The sequence below is a fragment of the Piliocolobus tephrosceles genome, chromosome 9 (genome assembly GCF_002776525.5).
Source record: "Piliocolobus tephrosceles isolate RC106 chromosome 9, ASM277652v3, whole genome shotgun sequence".
Lineage (NCBI taxonomy): Eukaryota > Metazoa > Chordata > Mammalia > Primates > Cercopithecidae > Piliocolobus > Piliocolobus tephrosceles.
Genome location: NC_045442.1, coordinates 38,263,283 through 38,280,126, shown reverse-complemented (window position 1 = coordinate 38,280,126; position 16,844 = coordinate 38,263,283). Strand labels below are relative to the sequence as shown.

Sequence of the window (16,844 nt, the reverse complement as noted above, 5' to 3'; positions counted from 1 at the left end):
AGCTCTTAGCCAATGACTGCTGACATAGGCCCACAGCAAGACACCCACTGCAGCCTCCATTACACCATCCTGTGCTGAGCATGTTCTACAAAATGTTTTGTTTCCTCTGCTAAAGCTCTGTGCCATTTATTTTTTGAACTGGTCACAATGTTGACTCGTCACGGCCAAGAGATGGTGTTCAACTGGCTTTGGACCCACCACAAAAAAAAATCAAGAAAAAACATAACCTAGGATTGTAAAACTCAACTATTAGAGTAGTCCAAGTCTCATGAGCACCGGTGAACACGGTGAGGTTTACAGACATCAGAGCTCTAGTCATCAGAAATATTCTGTGGGATGACAAGAAGATGAAAACCCTTCTTCCTGGTTTACTCTGTACCATCTCCTAAACAGAGCTACCGAATTTCCTCCCAGTGCTGCAAGTTCAGGATGACACCATGAGCTGGTGAGTATATAACTCACTATATTTAGTTCTTCTTTCGTGTTTATTACAGGCAGCCATGAGCAATAAACGATGACATGAGGAACCCATCTCTACTGAGACTCTGCCCTTTGAACCCCACAGAAGTTGTTACATGGCCAGTACTCCAGGTTTCCCCAGCACTGAGTGTGTGCGGCATGGGACAGGAGAGCGGAATTCTAGAGTGTCTGAGCTTGAGGAAGGCCCAGACATGATCTCATTTATATCAGAAACAACTAAAGTTCAGAGATAGCAGGTTGTTGCAGGGTTGGTGGCAAGCCACGTATACCAACAGTCTGATGAACTCTCACCCTAAAACCAAGAAGCTAAAAATGAAAAACGTTGAAATTCAGTTTCCATCTGGGCTAGCATTTAGTCTTCAGCAGTCTAGAAGAATGATTTCAGAAAGGCAATGGTGATATGAGAAGAAACAGAAAATGTGGATCATGATGGTTCATAAAATAGGAATGACTCGGATTAAGTTCAGTTATTCAAGTTTTAGGTTCGTTGGGCTTTTTTGTTGGTGGTAATGGTGTGAAGTTCCTTTTCTAGAATCTACAGATGCTTTAGAAGGTACCAGACCCAAAAACTAATTCTTTCTTTCATTAAAACACTGGCGACTTCTATTATCCAGTTTTATATTTTTGTCTGACTATTAAAAGGAATAAAAACTAAGAAATGTTCAACTCCTTTGAGTTCAGTAGTTCACTTCTATTTGAAAAATAAAATGAAAATATTTAAGAGCAAATGTAATTAGTAAATTTGTATAAATGTTCCCAACATAGTATTTTTATGAGTAAATCACATTATACAAAGGACATTATATGTTTCAAAACTAATATAATGACTTGATTTTTGTAAAGAATACTTTTTAAAAATTATATTATTGCTTTCTTTCCTTCCCCTTAGTTAAAAACACACAAATTTCTTTCTTTCTTTCTTTTTTTAGACGTAGTTTCGCTCTTGTTGCCCAGGCTGGAGTGCAATGCAATGGCGCCATCTCAGCTCACTGCAACCTTCGCCTCCCAAGTTCAAGCAATTCTCCTTCCTCAGCCTCCCAAATAGCTGGGATTATCGGTGCCCGCCACCATGCCTGGGTCTTGAACTCCTGATCTCAGGTGATCCGCCCACCTCAGCCTCCCAAAGTGTTGGGATTACAGGCATGAGCCACCAGGACCAGCCATAAAACACACAAATTTCTTTAAAGAAAAAAATATTTGGTTTACCCTACTGTCCCAACATTTTTTTCCCATTGTTTACATTTTAGTTTCGTTATTTAAAAAGAGAGGTATCAGGCCGGGCACGGTGGCTCACACCTGTAATCCCAGCACTTTGGGAGGCAGAGGTGGGTGCACAGCTTGAGCCTAGGAGTTCAAGACCAGCCTAGCCAACATGGTGAAATCCTGGCTCTACAAAAAATACAAAAATTAGGTGGGCATAGTGGCACACATCTGTAGTCCCAGTTACTAATGGGGCTGAATGGGAAGATTGTTTGAGCCTGGGAGGTTGAGGCTGCAGTAAGCCATAATCGCACCACCACACTCCAGTAGGGACAACAGTGTGAGACCCTGTCTCAAATAGAAAGAAAACAAAAAGTGTAAAGGTGTTTCTGCTTCCTTTTTTAATTAAAAGGATTAGCAACTCATATAAGAGACTATTTCCAGCTTCTGAGTCCATGTTGGGACAATTCTGGATGTTGTAAATTTTATTGAAGTTAGGATGCCTTGAACATAGATATCTTCCCCAATCTTTCCCCTAGATCTAATCAGAAAAGCCATCCTTTACAGCAGGCACCTACCTGCCACACAGAGCTATCCAAAAGCAGGCACACTTAGAATGGGATGTGTGACTAAGCATGATAACTGGGCAGGGGAATGTCATCTCCTAAAAATGTAGAAGTGTTATATATGGAAATTGTGTATGTGCATATGTACCTTAAAGGGGTTCCTGACCCTTTACCCGAAAAGCCTAAAAACCAGTACCTTACTGATTATAATAGGGAATGTTGAATTATCCAAAGTTCAACAAGCACAAATAATAGTCATTTTTTTCAAGCACACCTCTGCTGGAACCATTTTTTATTTAATCACTGCTGTAATCAGCAGACTAGAGAAATTCTCTCTGAGTGAGGAAAACATGGAGTGAGTCATCTCTATGTTGATAAGGAGACAGCAGGATGAGGGCACTGCTGTGAAGAAGGCATCAGATGGTGCCTTGTCTAAATTAGTCAGTGGAACAACCAGAATGATTTCTTCCCATGACGTGCAGTAATCACCGGAGATGATGCTGATCTCCTTGTTTTAGTGACGACCCCAACACAATTTCATGTTTACTTCTCCAAACCAGGGCAAAAAAAAAAAAAAAAAAAAGGAAAGACAAAAAATGTATTCCACTCAGTATTTGTAGTCACTAGATGGAAAAAGAGCCACTCAGTATTTGTAGTCACTAGATGGAAAAAGAGAAAGTATCTTGTTTTTACATGTGGCTGGCAAATGTGCTACAACTTCCTGTTTGTTTAAAAAGTACAAGTTCAAATGTGTAAATCTCTTGGAGAAACACCAACACCTAAGAGAGGTCGCTGTTGCATGAAATGGATATGATGTCATTGTAGGTCACAATAACTTTGGCCAGAAAGTGGCCTTATGAACCTCTGGTGACATAAAGCAATATGGCAGCCCAGGGAGATACTTCTAGACAATGACCCCTGAGAAGCTGCCCCCAAAAGCACACACTCCGAACAGCAGTGTGGTGACTGGTATCATTGGTTCTGGACACTGAATTCTACCCTACTCTTTCAGAGAGGTGGCAACTTACACCAATTCTATTTTGAGCATTTTCCTAGGGAAGCTGAGATTCTTAAGAGAAAGAAAATGGGTTTGAATTGCTTTTTAATGTGTCTGAACTCCGCAGTTAGAAACTATCAATCACAAAGGATTCCAAATCCTGTTCTGCTCCACAATGCAAGAAGACCTTTCCCTAAAGGGCAGCAGTGAGACGTTCAGTTGAAATGGCCATAATCTGTGGCTCAACTCATGGCAACCACCTCATTTCAAATCCATATTTGCCTAAAGCTGCTGAATAAAGAAAATATTGAGCACAAACAGGTTTAAATCCTTTATAGAAATAAGGGAAAGGATGGAAGAAAGAAATTGGCCTGACTGACATATCCCCACACATGCAAAATTTGAAACTCAAGTCAAAGTACTCTAGTCCCAAGTTGTTAATGAATGTGAAGCTTCAGACCAATTAAAGGCACTGTGAACAGGCAGTGCCCTCAATCAAAACACATTGAGCAAGAGGAGTCATAAAGCCAACTGGTGAGGAAACTTTCCATGTTTCTAGATCATTTATAAAGAATAAAAGGGATACTATTATTATTATTATATTTTTTAAAGATAGCACATAAACATACCACAAAAAAAATTTAAAGTAGCTACCCATCTCAGGCATCTCCTCCTGAGATGGTCTACAAATATACAAGCACTGAAGACTATTCTACAGCCTCAGCAGTTTGTGTGTGTGTGTGTGTGTGTGTGTGTGTGTGTGTGTGTGTGTGTGTGTTTAACTTAAGAAGGATACCACCAGTTTTTAAATGTCCAACCACTCTAAGTCTCCAGGAGCATGGGAAGGTCCCATACCTTTTTAATTCCTGAAATCACTTACTGAAGGAGGAAGCAGAAGGAAAAATCCTCCCCCTGTAATTACCAGTAAGTTTCACTCTTTTTAATTTTATTTAGGTTCCATTCTGTGAGAGAAGACAACAAATGAAAACCAGGGTTGATGCCATTCGTCATAAATACCATTCCACTGAAACCCTCATTTGCCATAAACCATTGGTCATAGACATAAAACACTACACAATCAATGCTCATTTTCTAGAGATTCCAAGTTCCGGAAGTACTACTCAGAGTGTTTTCACTCAAGCCGGGGAGTCTTTAAACACATGTAGAAGAAAGTCAGCACTGCCCATGCCCACGGGAGGGAGAGACCCCATTCTAGAATGCTGCTGATCATCCTGCCCTCTCTTTCCTCGTCATTTCCACAAAAGGCCTGAGAAGACCACTTGGGGTTGGGGTCGAGGGAAGGAGTGAAAATGTTTTCAAAGAAGGAAATCTTGAGGCTATTCAAAAACTTTGGGGGCAGGGGGATTGGGGGATCCTAAACTGAAAGGCTCACAAAGGCAGTTAGAGGGAGGAGGAGGCAAATAGGCTTTGGAGCCACTGATGGTGGGAAGAGGCAAAAATGTCTACAGCAGCTGGAGACTGCAAGACTAAAGGAACTCACTAGGAGCCTCAAAATGGGAAAACTAAGGCGCCCAGTGAGAAGATGGAAGAAGCTCAATAGGATGATTTGTCCGGGAAACAGACAAAGCAAATATGGAGCAGCTGTATTTTATGCCAGAAGCCCACAAATAGATGAAGATGTGCGTGAGTCAGAACTGATTTTCGCATATCAGTCAATGGCAGTTGAGGGGTACAGGTGGAATGCATACATCTACCACAACCATCACAGTATGCTTTTTTTTTTTTTTTTTTTTTGAGATGGAGTCTCGCTCTGTTGCCCAGGCTGGAGTGCAGTGGCTGGATCTCAGCTCACTGCAAGCTCCGTCTCCCAGGTTTACGCCATTCTCCTGCCTCAGCCTCCCGAGTAGCTGGGACTACAGGCGCCCGCCACCTCGCCCGGCTAGTTTTTTGTATTTTTTAGTAGAGACGGGGTTTCACCGTGTTTGCCAGGATGGTCTCGATCTCCTGACCTCGTGATCCGCCCGTCTCAGCCTCCCACAGTATACTTTTTATCTTGTAGCATTTATCCTTGATATTTTGAAGAGAATCATAAATATCTTCTAACTTGTAGCCCTGTAAATCACGGTGCCTGTTTGGCCTTCTTCAGAAAATTTTATCATATCTAACTTTTCATTGCAAAATTACTGATTTTCAGGTATGTTTTCACTTAGTGAACCCTCAATTAATGAACTTTTGGATGATATAACTATTGAATGAGAAAAATACCTAAATGTAATAACAGTAAATTAAACTTAGTCATTGAAATGGCTTGTAGAAGTTCCAGTGCCTACGAGCAATGTAGCTTACAGGCTATTGGCAAAGGTTGCTGGATGTTCCTGCTTGCTAATAATTCACTCAGCTGATCAGATTTATAATTATGCAATCCTGAAACTGAGTTTCTTGATTTGGGGAAGTCACAGCACTTCAAACTTTTTACATAAGGTGAGGCTTTATGACTACTTTTATATCACATTATCTCATTTGTATAATTCATATTTGCATAAAGTGGAAACCATATTCATTAGCATGTCTTCATTTACTTCTTAGTAGGGACTTGATATGGAAAATCTACCCTTTGCCTTCGCCTTCCCTCTTTCCTCTGTCAAAAATCCTATGCATCTCTTCCTTTCTCTCCCTAGATGATCTCATTCAGTCACATGGCTTTAAATATCATCTATATGCCGATGACTCTGAGAGATACCATTTCCAGCCCCAGCCAACTCTACATCTCTATGGGAATATCGAATCGGCATCCCAAACCTAAGATGACCCAATAGAACCCTTAGGGTCCCTCTTTGCTCCTTATCTCAGTGAACAGCAATGGCATTCACCTAGCCAAAAACACGGGACTAATCCTTGACTTTTGTTTTTACTTACACCCCACATGCAACCTAAAAGGCTCTACCTTCAAAATGTATCCTGAGTCTGACCACTTCTTCGTATCATTCAATCATCACTACTCTAATCCAAGTCACATCCTAATCTCCTGCCTGGATCACTGGAAGGACCAGTGATATAGGTTATACAGATTCTACTCTTGCCCCTAGAATGTATTCTGCACTCAGGATCCAGAGGAAAAATGTTAAAGCACAAAGAAGATCACATGGACTATGGAATCCAATCACTCTCAGAGTAAAAATCAAACTCCTGGCCAGCTGTGGTAGCTCACGCCTGTAATCCCAGCACTTTGGGAGGCCGAGGCAGGCGCATCATGAGGTCAGGAGATCAAGACCATCCTGGCTAACACAGTGAAACCCTGTCTCTCTAAAACTACAAAAAATTAGCCAGGCGTGGTGGCGGGTGCCTGTAGTCCCAGCTACTTGGGAGGCTGAGGCAGGAGAATGGCGTGAACCCGGGAGGCAGAGCTTGCAGTGAGCCGAGATCCGGCCACTGTACTCCAGCCCGGGCGACAGAGCAAGACTCCGTCTCAAAAAAAAAAAAAAGAGAAATCAAACTCCTTACCATATAGCCTACAGGGTCTGGCTCCACCTACCACTCTCATTTCACATCACTCTCCCTCCCTATCAACACCCCCAGACCAAGTCCAGACAAACTGGCTGCCTTCCTGTTCCCCTACCAAGCCAACCTTATCCTATGTCAAAGGCCTTTCTTTGTAAGTGTCCTGCTACCTGATGCCATCTGCTTCCCTGAGGACTTCCACTACAGAGCTCTTCCTGCCTACCAGATGGAATTCAGGTTCTGGGACTCTGAATGTCACTGTGTCCCCTTGGACAGGGCAGTCTGGAGAGCCAGCCTCCTGTGGCTGAGCTGGTTTCCTAATCCTGGGCCTGCTTATCCTGAGTGCCCTTCCTTCCTGTTGCAACCCCCAGCACCCTGCAAACTTCACCAGGTGACCATCCCACTGGGATCTGTCTCAGTGGGTCATGAGAGCACCTGATCCACATCATAGGAGCTGACCAGGTAGTCAGTGTTAACCAGGCCAGCTTTTCTCTACAAAGAGTAGCTGAAATAAAGATGCAAGCGTTGTTCAGCGTCCCTGGCCCATGGTGGTCCTTACCCTCCGTATCTCACCTAAGACCTCCAGCATCAACGAGCTATCACACCTGGAGGCACTCTCACCTCAGCACTGGAACACACTGTTATTAAGGACATATTTTTGCCTCTTTCAACTGTCATAGAAGCAAGACGTGTACCTGCTGTGATAAGTAATTAAGTTTCTTTCAGAAAAAGAAGAACATTTGTTAACTGTGAAATTCTCTGATCTCAAATAAAAATGAAAGTAATTGTGAAATGTCGTTAATTCATCTTTCAAGAAAATGGTAGCTATATTGGTAGGAAGGGAATAAAAAAAGAGAGAGAATGGAAATCTGTTGAAGAACCACTCCGGAAGTCTCAGAAAATAAGTATTTAAACCCCATTGTTTCCAACATACCAGTTTTCACACTTTAATGTATCTGTTGGCTCAGAAGTGCCCTGCTTGAATACCCCTAAGAGACTAGCAGATGAAGTTGTCTATGAACATCACAAAAGTCAAGGTCGAAAGCCCCAAACTGGTGGTCAGTTGAATTGGGCTGAGTATGGCAGCTACACTGTAACACTTATATCTGGAACTCCAACTTGAAAAAGTGTGTTAATAAAGTTAATAAATGTAGCAAGTAGGGCGAGAATTGCCTTGCTCTACATCTCAGAGCCAAACAGTATTACCTTCTATTTGCCTAGGACTTTATTCTCCCTGGGCAAATATAAGCATTCGTGCATACATTACTTCTTGCATAGATTATCTCTTTTAGTCTGCAAAGCAAACATATCCTTAAACAACAGGATATGTTTCTCTGTCTGGGGCCTGGGAGGTCAAAGAATTCACCTACAATCCCACAGTAAAAATGGCAGAACCAAGTAAGTACCAAAACCCAGATATGCCTAGGCCCAACCCAGTATCCTTCCTTCTATAATAGAAAGGACAGCATAGTTCTCTACAAATTACATTCTACAGTTAACAAAGTATTTCCCTTCACTGAGAAGAAGGAAAAAAACACATATATTCACCAGTGGTTTAAGGTGGTGGGAAGATGCATTGGTCCAGGAGCTCTGGGCAGAAAGGTTTCACGAACTCTTCCAAAGGATGCCAACTCCTGCAATAACAAATGTACAAAACACCTGGTGTGAATCACAGGCACCCTGTGGCCTCTCCCCAAGGGGACTCATTTAAACACCATTTGCCAGGTAATTTAGGCTTAAACCCCTATCTGTTTTAGCCCAATTTCCTTCCCCACTCTGACTTCCCAAAGTAGAACAAGAATCTTTAATTCCCCAGCTGAAATGGTACTCATTAGAATCACAGGATCTTGCGCAGAAGGCAGCTTTACAGATCATCTTTAATGGAGATCACAAACCGAAAGCACAAGGGGTGACATCCAGGGTGAAAGTGTTACATTTCATCTGTGGATATGTTTAGAAAATCTGAGCCAAACATAAAAATCAGAGCTATCACACAAAAACTCAGATTTCTGGCTTCTCTTAAAGAAAGAAAAGCAAAAATCAGACCTGTCAACATGGCCCACGTTTATGTCTGAAAATGATCAGGTGTTGCTAAGCATTAAAAGCAGTCACACTTCATAGGCAGGCTTGGCTGCTCCAACATACCACAGTTCCCACCACTCGCTACTGTCTCCTCAACACAGAGAAGAACTGGGGTTGTCATTAGTCATTGCCCTTGCATTATTGTTTTTCTTGTGGTACAGAAATATTTTCTACTTAATAATTCTAACAAAAGTGGGAAAACAAAAGGGGCCTAGTTCCAAGAAAAAAAAAATGGTAGAGCACATACAGTAACTCAAGTTGGTGGCCTCACTCCTGCAGACGTTTGCAACCCCCAAACAAGTACAACACTCCCACTTTACATGAATTAAATGTAAGCAGGAAACTGACTTGCCCGCTCCCATAGTTAGATGCAGAGGTCAACCTAGGTCTCTCGATTGCCTAACCCAGGACTATTTCACTATGCTGGACTACATACTAGTGTTATACTATTAAGCAAAAAAATTAATACAATAAACAAATACACACAATTAACTAATTAAAAATAATTATCAAAAATAATACTTTCAGAGAAGTATTAAAGTCAAGGAAATACAGTTGAAGCACCCCACTTTCCACTAAAATGCTTGCCATACATCAAAAGTGCTCAATGTCCCAAACTGTCTGGAATACTTTGTATGCTAGGAATATCTCCCTTAACATGCATCTTGAATACAAGACTGTAAATAAGTTTATGTACAAGGTAACAGCACCGTAGTAAGAAAGCAATGTTCAACAATAAGATCTTGATAGTACTTATTTATATCACTCCCACAAAGAATTTATTGATTCATTCACTTAAATATTTATTGAGCCCTATTACACTCCAGGAAGTATGCAAGGTGATGGAGATACAAAAGTGAACACGAACCTCAAGTTGCTCTATCTGAATAAAAGATAGATCCAGACACTTAAAATGAATTATAAAATAATGGGTAAGTGTAGTGATCTGCAGTCAAAGGCTTTGCCCCTGAGCTAAACCCTCTACGGTAAGTGTAGTGATCTGAGTATGCACCTGTGTTACGGGAGCACTGAGCAGGGGCACCTGATATAGTGGAGGTGAAAAGATACTTCCTAGCATGGACAGAGGCCTCGGGAAATCCTAAAGCTTGGATGGGAGTGGACCAGGCACAGGGAGAAATGGAGGACAGTGGAGGCAAAAGCAAGGAGGTGAGAACAGCCCCTACAATTTGGTCTTGTCCAGATCTCTTATTAGCCTTGGGTCTTAAAAGCCCCTGCCTAATGCCACATGACCCAACATCTGCTGGAACTTGATCCACAGCCCTACATATGCACTTACAGAAGTTTATCTTGACAAGTGCCCATATCAAAAATGTCACCGATTCAGCCCTGCTTCCTGGCAATCCCTACCTATGACTCCCTGGAGTCTGCTGTCCCAGAGTCCGCAGGACGTAAGAAACATGGTGGTAGAAATACTAAGCCTTCAGGTGCAGTGGCTCACACCTGTAATCCCCGCACTTTGGGAGGCCAAGGCGGGTGGATCACGAGTTCAGGAGCTTGAGACCAGCCTGACCAACATGGTGAAACCCCATCTATACTAAAAATAAAAAATTAGCTAAGCATGGTGGTACACACCTGTAATCCCAGCTACTCAGGAGGCTGAGGTAGGAGAATTGCTTGAACCCAGGAAGCGGAGGTTGCAGTGAGCCAAGATTGCGCCGCTGACGCCAGCCTGGGTGACAGAGTGAGACTCCGTCTCAAAAAAAAAGAAAAAAGAAATAAAGAAATACTAAGCCTTTCATGATGGACAGAAGACAGTAAATAAAGATGTTTTTCTCATATCAGTCAAGGCTGCCCTGTCTATCTCCACCCCAGGGCCTGGATTTCCACAGCAAGAAGTTACTATGCATTTGAGCCTCAAGCAGGAAGCTTTGTGAAAAAATGTTTCCGAATATCTGCCCATCAAAATCCCCACATGGAGTCCTCCTTTTCTTCATAGATAAGAAAGAAGTGAGTCGCCAGCCCTGATCTAGACTGAGGCAAAGCTGGGGAAAAGCACTCCAAAACACAGGCTGGAAAGAAGCACATAGAGGAGTAAAGACCAAACAGGTGGTCAAGGGTAGGGTTCCAGTTCAAGGCCCGTATGAGGAAACAAAGAGGCAGAATTCACCTGAAGAATCGGAAGAGCTTCCCTGGATCAGTAACTAGTGGGCAGGTTCCCGAGTATGGCTGAAAATTAGAAACACCTGCAGAACTACAGCAACCAAATAATCCCCTACGTACCAGAGCCATTAAATCAGAATCTATGGTCTGGAGGTCCAAGCACTGTCCAGAACCTCCTCACACGTGATGGTGATGTCCAATATCAAAAGAGTGTATTTCACCTAGAGGTCTCAGAAGCTCCAAAACCTCTTCAAGGACATGAATTCAGCATCCTCCAGGAAGGAGCCAAGGATCCAGATCTTTACGGGAGTAGCACATCCCTGGTATGTTTACCCACTCTCTGCATCACACTATGACAACAATCACAACTTCTTTTAAGTAAATGTAAAAAAAAAAAAAGGAATGCCAGCAGCAGGAATAGCAAACGGGCAGTGAAGTGGCCTTCCTCTTTTCCTCTTTGCCCCCATCCCTTGTACACCATGACCCAATGTCAGTGCCTCTTGATAAACGATTGTGGGTGTCCAATCTCAGCAGCAGATCTGAGCCTTCATACACCTGTGTGGGTTCACTGCTCTGGCAGAACAAAGGATGTGGGAGCATCCAGTTATGCAGATGGCCTTCGAGGAATAGCTCCAAAGCACTCTGATCAGGTCCTTCCTGCCCACCAAAGGGCAGGACTCTACCGATCAATGCAGCACCTGCAAACCTGCCAAGCCCGGCTGAGCACTTCTCTTTCCAGATTTCCACTTTGTGGTCATGTAATGACCTGAGCCATCTCAAGCTAAGACTGGCAAAGTAAATGCCGTGTACCGCAAAGATGATGGACAGATCAGAGTAGACTGGCTCCCTGAATGCACCAGCCTGCAGAAATCTCTTCCCCCAACATTACAAGGTGCCACTAGGTGACCTTCAGGCAGCAGCCAGCACCAGAGAAACCCACAGCTGACCACGGTCAACCTTCCTGATTGTTCCTTGGAAGGATAGTATGGATTGCAAGGCCCAGCAGCAATCCATACTATCCTTCCAAGGAACAAGGAGACAGGCAGGTGTTCCCATCAACCTAAGGATCCTCCATGTGAGCCATAATGCAAACTTGGAAGAGCATGGTGGAGGAGGAAGTTTAGGAAAAGTTCAAGATCATAATTTGCCCCTTCTTGGTGGTCCTTAATTTTTATTTTTATTTTTATTTATTTATTTGCTTATTTTTTGAGAAGGAGTCTTGCTCTGTCTCCCAGGCTGGAGTGCAGTGGTGGCGTGACCTCAGATCACTGCAAGCCCCACCTCCCTGGTTCACGCCATTCTCCCGCCTCAGCCACCTGAGTAGCTGGGGCTACAGGCGCCCGCCGCCAAGCCCGGCTAATATTTTGTATTTTTAGTAGAGACGGGGTTTCACCGCGTTAGCCAGGATGGTCTCGATCTCCTGACCTCGTGATCCGCCTGCCTCGGCCTCCCAACATGTTGGGATTACAGGCGTGAGCCACCACGCCTGGTGGTGGTCTTCAATTTTTAAAAGATTCACTAATTTTCCCTGCAGTACTGTTATATTCTGGCCTAAAACAAGACCTTTCTCTGTCCCAACTCTCCAAAAGACCTCACAAGAGTTGTCCCAGGCCTTGCCAAAGACCTCGAACCATCATCTCCCTTATTCGTCCCCCATCCCAAGAATACATATCAATACCAACCATTGTGAAAGTTGCCTCTGCCACCCTCATTCCTACCAAACATCAATCCAGACCACCCGACCCACTCTGGACCACTCTGGCCTCTCCTGTTATAAGTTCTCATAGCCCGTGTATCTCTCCTTCCTAGCATGAATCACTTATATTTTCACATTGTTGTCCCACTAGCCTATATATGGACAGGGATCCATATAATCATTTCCGCTTTGCCTTGTTACTGCTGTTGTTTTAAAATTTTAAGGGGTCTTTGTTTGACTGGCTCACTGTATCCCAATATAGCACCTTGGAGCCCTCAGGTTTCCTTCAAAATACACCTCAAATTTCAGGCCATTCAGCTCAGACTTGGTTCCTCTCTCCTTGTTCCAAATCCAAGGCCCAAGCTGCTTTCTGAGCTCACGACATATTCTCTTCTCCTTCTCCCTCCACAAATTCCAACTCTTCCATCAACACATACAGGCAGTCCAGGGGAGAAAACACCCGACTGGCCCTGAGGCTGGCCAACTTGGGAAGGAAACAAATCAGAAGTTATCGATTTCATGTTTGGGCAGTGTTTTTTTGTTCTTTGTTTTTTGTTTGTTTGTTTTTTGAGACAGAGTCTCAGTCTGTCGCCCAGGCTGGAGTGCAGCGGCATGATTTCGGCTCACAGCAACCTCAGTCTTCCAGGTTCAAGCAATCCTCCTGCCTCAGCCTCCTGAGTAGCTGGTACTACAAGCACGCACCACCATGCCCGGCTAATTTTTGTATTTTTAGTAGAGACGGGGTGTCGCCATGTTGGCCAGGCTGGTCTCGAACTCTTGACCTCGTGATCCCCCTGCCTCAGCCTCCCAAAGTGCTGGGATTACAAGCATGAGCCACTGTGCCCTGCCATGGGCAGTGTTTTTTAAATCACACTGCATTATTTTATTTAAGATGATGTTCTAATATGCAAAATGAATCCCTTTTCTGACCTTGAAAAAGACTTCTCTCTTTTCCATAACAAAAGCCACTGGGGCCATAACCGGTGCCAACATCTCCAGGATGTGAACCCCTCTGAAGCTTCCCAGGTCCTCAGTGCTGAGGTGGCTCCCACTTCCCAACCACCTCCTGGCTGTGTTCCCATTGCCCAGCTGTCCTCCTCCTGCATCCATTGGCAAAGGAAGATGAATCCTCAAGAGCTTTTTAAAGCTCTTCCACCTACTCTGCTGATTTAGTAGGAGGGAGAATGAATGTTTCCAAGTTCTCTGAATGACACAAAGCTCATAAAGTATAACGAAATTAGTTGAAAAATAGCAAAATGAGTTTAGTTCCCCCTTCGAAAAAAAAAAAAAGGAAAGCATGCCTACTTTCAATGATTCACAATGACTTCACAATTTTTCCTCCACTAGGATATGTATTCTTCCTCCCAAAGCTAATGGTTCTCTCTCCTCCCCTCCCTAAGACAGTGTAGGGCCAGATCTCCAGAAACCTGTTCTATCTGATTTGAGACCCCCTGAAAAAATCTCGACAAAGCCCAGGGTACCCCATGCCAGAGGGTCCTTCCCCACTAGGGTCTTTGCATTTGCTGTTCTCTCTGCCTGCAAAGCTCTGCCCCTTTTTCTCACCAGGGAAAGAGAGCATTCTCACTTTTCAGAGCTCAGATCAAATATGCTTTTTCACTGGGGCCAGCCCAGACTCCCTAACCTTACTCTCACCAGCAAAAGTCGCTTTGCTTGTAGACCCTCTCACAATCTGTGATTATCTTATTTATCCATATTGCCCTTCAGGCGGTAAGAATCTTGCCCAACTTGTTTATTGCTATACCCCCAGCAACACTACACATAGCAAGTACTCAGTAAAATGTTGCTGAGTGGGTGGGCGGGTAAACAAGGAGGAGGTGGCAGGCCAGTGGGAACAGGCCTGAGAGCCCTTTAAAGACGCCCCATGGCATCTTCATCATGGCACGAAGCATGGGCAGGACTTCACCATGGCCTCTCTTGGGTCTCTTGGTTTCTCTTGCCTTGATTCTTCTCAAGTCTGTTGCTACTTAGATATTGGTTCCACCACCATATACCCCCAGCTCCACCCCAATTGTTCAGACCTGGGTATTTCCCAGGAAACCCAGTTCCCATGTTTGGCTTCTCTTACTCTGCCTCCATTCAGCCATCCTCAGCTTGAAAAATTCAGACATCCACAGGGGTGTCTGACCTTTTATGACTTCAAGACCTTCAAGAATCTAACCCAAGCCCACCCCTCGAACCATATCTCCAATACCCCATTTCACCCTCCATCACCACCAATGAGCTCATGGCTCAGCTCTCTGGATCCACCATGCCTAAACCTTTGCTCAGGTCTCTACTGCTTAAAACATCTTTCTGCTGCCTCATTACCTGTTAGCTTCCTTCCATCCCTTAAGTCATCCCCCACCACCACCACCACCCCACCCCCAGGCTAGAACTGATACCCTTTCCCTCTGCCCCACAGTCATATTTGCCTTCAACATCTGGAAATTATCTTTAACCTCTTTGTTTGCCCCAAATGACTGCCCCTTGATGGTTGGGACCCATCCCTGTTGGCCCAGAGCCTGGCACATAGTAGGCACTCAATAAACACACACTGAACTAAACTACCTTGTATGCTCCTTGACAATTCCCATTTCCAAAGTGGGAATGTTTTGCAGAATATTAATACTCAGTACAAGTAACAGAACTATTGTTATTATGCATGCTTACTTAAGCCAACTGATAAGAAATAGCTGGGGTGGTAGTTTTATCATCGTCGTCATAAAACTGAAGACCTGAATGCTAACAGGCAGAAAGGTATGGTACGAAGAGTGCTGGTTCTGGGTTCAAGTCCAGACTAGGGCGCTTGCCAGCAGTATAATTATGGGCATGACACCTTCCTTCTCTGGCCCTAAGTCTCTTCCTGTGTAAGATAAAAGGCCTAGTCAGACACGAATGGTCACATACTATATGATTCCATTTACATGAAATGTCCAGAATAGAGAAATCCATAGAGACAGAAAGTAGATTGCTGGTTGTCAGGGAAAGGGGTAGAGGGGAATGGAGTGAAAATGCTAAATGGAGCGTCTTTTTGGGGTGACAAAAATGTTCTGGAATTAGTAGTGATGGTTGCAAACCTTTGTGAATATACTAAAAAAAAATGTCTACTTAAATGGTTAAAACAATGAATTTTGTGTTATGTGAATTTTATCTGAATAAAAGAAAGAAAGGGCTAGACTAGAACAGAGGTTGAAAATTGGAGGTCCAGCAGGCCACACCAGGCCCATGGCATGTTCTTTAGACCTAACAAAGTTTTCAATATGTTATATTGGCACATATAATTCGAAAGCCAAAGATTTTCTTTTAAATTATTTTATTTTATTTTTTTATAGAGATGTTGTCTCATTATGTTGCCCAGGCTGGTTTCAAGCTCCTGGACTCAAGCAATCCTCCCGCCTCGGCCTCCCAAAGTGCTGAGATTACAGGCGTGAGCCACAGTGCCCAGTCTCAAAGGTTTTCTTGATTACAGTGGTGATTATACAAATCTGCATAGGGTTACATACATGTGTGCACACACACAAATGAGTACATACAACACAAGTGATATCTGAATTAGAACTATAGATTGCAGCAATGTCAATTTCCTGGTTTTGATGTCATACTATGCCTACATTTAAAATATTAACACTGGAGAAGTGGGGTGAAGGACACACAGGATCCCTCTGTACCATTTGTTGCCACTTCCTGTGAATCTATAATGATTTTTTTCTTTTTTGAGACAGAGTCTTGCTCTGCCGCCCAGGCTGGAGTGCAGTGCCATAATCTTGGCTCACTGCAACCTCCACCTCCCAGGTTCAAGCGATTCTCCTGCCTCAGCCTCCCCAGTAGCTGGGATTACAGGCGCCCGCCACAACGCTCAGCTAATTTTTGTATTTTTAGTAGAGATATGGTTTCACCATGTTGGCCAGGCTGGTCTCGAACTCCTGACCTCAAGTGATCTGCCAGCCTCGGCCTCCCAAAGTGCTGGGATTACAGGCATGAGCCACCATGCCCAGCCTTATAATGATTTTTAAATTACAATAAAATTTATAAAGCCAAACCTTTTATAATTTCAAAATGTGGTTTCTCCTTAAAAATAACAGGATGTGGCAACACTGGGCCTCAAGGATAACAATTGGATGGAGCTGGGTAGTAGCTGCTGCCCTGTAAACGGCCATGGCTCTCCGATTCATCTCCCTAACACCAAAGCTGAGTGTTGGCTGCCATTGATCCCAACTGCATGCACTGGGTTTTCTCTTACAAA

The 16,844-nt window shown here is 43.6% G+C and overlaps 1 protein-coding gene across 2 annotated transcripts in view; it reads right to left on the bottom strand.

Annotated features, from left to right (window-relative positions):
- Positions 1–16,844, bottom strand: part of SORBS1 (sorbin and SH3 domain containing 1) — a 252,584-nt gene that overhangs the window by 172,399 nt on the left and 63,341 nt on the right. For both annotated transcript variants that reach the window (XM_023206238.1, XM_023206236.1), the window contains exon 2: positions 8,251–8,336. The gene's annotated coding sequence lies outside the window, so the exon portion shown is untranslated. The remainder of the gene's footprint in view (positions 1–8,250; positions 8,337–16,844) is intronic.